We start from the raw sequence: 3247 nt of genomic DNA on the forward strand, positions 1-3247 counted from the left end.
CAGAAGAAGAGGAAAGAACCCACCGACTGGGGAGAAAACTTGACCATGACACAATAGACAAGGGACTAATCCCTAAAAGACCTCGATAAGGGAAAACCCATAACTCAACTTAAAAAATAGTCAAAGGACATGAATAGGCACTGCACCAAAGATGGCACCCAAATGGCTAACAGAAACTCTGAAAAACTGCTCATGACCTTTCGCCACCCCGGAGTTGCAAGTCCAAGCAATGATGAGATACACTTTATACTGACAATAACGGCCAAATTCATCCAAACAGGATACACTGAATGTTGGTGAGGGCGTGGGGAGACTGGAACCCCAGTGGGACTGCACATACGCCCTACCCTTGTGGAAAGCTCGACCTCACACAGAAATGACATATGATCCAGCAAGACCCCTGCTGGGAATCTACCCTAAAGAAGTACGCATGCGTATTTTCCTTGAGATCCGGGGCACCGAGCACGTAAATGCTTTCTTTAAAAATTAGACAGTTATCTGTATCCTTGTGAGTCTTCCCCTATGGGTTCCTCCTACTTTCTCTTCCTACAATGCTCGTATCTTGTTCTGTAGAGGTCGGTCACTCGTTGGTTACAATATGCTTGCTGTGTCCACGGTCACAATGAACTAACGTCCCTGTGTATCAGCAAGTCATTGTGTCTTCTTATTTCCTCATTAGGTGCACCTGGAAAGCAGCCAGATTAGTCTCTAGGTTGACTCCCTTCTCAACTTTCAGTTAGGCATCAAGGAAGGAGTTGTTGCCTGAGTGTGTTTCTCTCCTCTGTGCTTTAACTCAAGCTATGGGGGCAAGGTCAGTACCAGAAATGTTCCTCTGGTGTCTTCTCTTGCTTCCCCAGTCATGTCACGAGAAGATGAAAGTGATCAGTCTCTTGGTCAGTGCTGCCATTAACAACGACAACAACGACGATAGCATCCACAGTAAGAAGGCTGTCTTAATTTGTGCCACGGGGAGATTTATGGCCTGAGACAGTTTGGGGACCCACACAGCCCTCTGCATTTTCCTTTTCTATGAATTTTCTTTTTCGCTTAATCATTCAGGGAAGTATGAAGTCAGGGGGAAGTTCAGGGATTTAAACCCAGCTGTTGGTTTTGGGCAAGGATTGCACAAGTACCTGGAGGAGCGTGGTTTCATTTCCTCCTAGCTCACAAATCTTTGGCAGTGGTGGACACACATTTTCAAGTTTTTTCTGCTTTTGGATACAAACATTTTTTTTCTTTTTTCTAAAATTTAAATCATTTTATTGGGGGCACTTACAAATATTATAACAATCCATAAATCAGTCACATCAAGCAAACTTCTACATATGTTACCATGGTCATTTTCTTTTCTTTTCTTCTTGAATCGTTTTATTAGGGGCTCATACGTCTCTTATCACAATCCATACATGCATCAATTGTGTAAAGCACATTTGTACATTCATTGCCCTCATCATTCTCAAAACATTTGCTCTCCACTTAAGCGGATGCAAACATTTTGGAAACAAGAACATCCAAACCCATGGCTGTCAGCAGTTGAGATGATGGTGTTTGGCTGGGCAGGGTTTCCGTTCTGCTGCACATGGGGCCACAGTGAGAACGAGGTGCAGACTAGAAGGCCCCTAACCACACCAGTCCAAGTGGTCCAAGTCCATCCTGATGTATCGTGCCCCTGTAGGATGGAGGAGAATTGGCACTGAGGGCTTCCACGGCTATGCATGTAGACTTCCACATCTTTCTCCCTTGGAGTGGCTGGTGGGTTCAAACATCAGACCTTTAGTCAGCCGCCAAGTGCTGAACCACTAGGGAGCCTTAATCCTGTTGGGATGTTCTTCAAATCAGATTTTAACCTGCTATTTCTGGTAGTGAGCTACTTTCACAAGAAGACAGAGTTCTCATCTAAGTTAAGGCCTTTACCTGGCATGTCGTTATAGGCTTTGTTTTGTTTTCAGAAGCTGATCGTTTGTCACTGTAACTTTGGGACCTTTCGTTGATTCGCCCTCAGCCTTCTTTTTGTCACATAACAAAATTGTATTCCTTTCCCCTTTCCTCAGACTTCTCATCAGAGATAGAATCGGGGGAGAATTCTGTCAGAGGAGTGGAGAAACAGGAACGCAAAGAGAACAAAGCTGTACATTCCAAGGGCTCTGTGGATCGGGACGCTCGTCTGAGGCTAGCCATTATCAGGAGTAATAGTCTAGGCGTGGCATGACTCATAGTTGACTCCTTCAGGGTAGTTTAGACCTAAGAGTCCCCAGAATGGGGATGGTGGAACAAGCACAGAGCAGCCCCTACTCTTGAGTCAAACCAACTTCCTAGAGAAGCCTGCGAGCCAGTGCCTCTTGACCACCACAGTGTAGTTCAGACAGGGTTCCCTAAGCTGGCCTTGTATCTTTAGATGCAGGTTTCCTTTTTTAATTTGCATTTAACTTTTCATTAGGATTTGAATGAAAGTTTACAGAGTAAATTCGTCTTCTTTTTAACAGTTTTATTAGCACATAATCGACCTATCATACAGTTCAATAGTACCATCATATCTAGAAGGGTTATATAATCATTACCACAATCAATATGAGAACATTTTCTTCTTTCTTGTACTCCTTGTTTTTAGTTTCCCACCCACCCATCCCAAACCTCCACTGCCATACCCCCAAGAAACCATCAATGCAGTTATTGTGTAAATAGATACACCATTTTGGGTTTATCTAGCAAAAATTATACAGAACCCCCCCCCCAAGATATCATCAATGACAAAATAAAACAGGAAAAACCCCAATTGACAAGAAAGCAGAAAATATTAAAAACTAGAACAAACTTAAAATGGGTTAAAACAGAAATCAGATAATAAGGTGTTAAGCTTCAACCTAACTGCATCTGCCATAATCCACTTGCCAATGCACTCTGCTTGATAGCAAGGCTGCTCACATCCCTGGTCCAGAGGCTTCATCCATGCATATTTCTCCGTCACTTTTAAAAATAAATTGGAAAAAATAAAAAAAATTAAAAATAAATAAATTGAAACAACTTTTAAATGGGACAAAAGGGAGATCAAATGAGAAATTAGTTGCATTTTAACCTAACTATATCTACTGTGATTGTCTCAATTCTCTCTGTCTGATAACAAGGTTATTCACATCCCTTGACTGCTGTCAGAGGGCAGTCACCAGAGGCTTACTTTATGGGGGTGACTGCTGTCAGAGGGCAGTCACCAGAGGCTTACTTTATGTGGGGGACTGCTGTCAGAGGGCAG

At 42.9% G+C, this 3247-nt stretch overlaps 1 pseudogene; it reads left to right on the top strand.

The window, feature by feature from the left end:
* The first annotated feature begins 430 nt into the window (after nucleotides 1–430).
* LOC101644821 overlaps nucleotides 431–3247 on the top strand; it is a 106982-nt pseudogene continuing 104165 nt past the window's right edge.

Source organism: Echinops telfairi, unplaced genomic scaffold (assembly GCF_000313985.2).
Source record: "Echinops telfairi isolate 266 unplaced genomic scaffold, ASM31398v2 ScPeMD7_9;HRSCAF=40, whole genome shotgun sequence".
Taxonomy (NCBI): domain Eukaryota; kingdom Metazoa; phylum Chordata; class Mammalia; order Afrosoricida; family Tenrecidae; genus Echinops; species Echinops telfairi.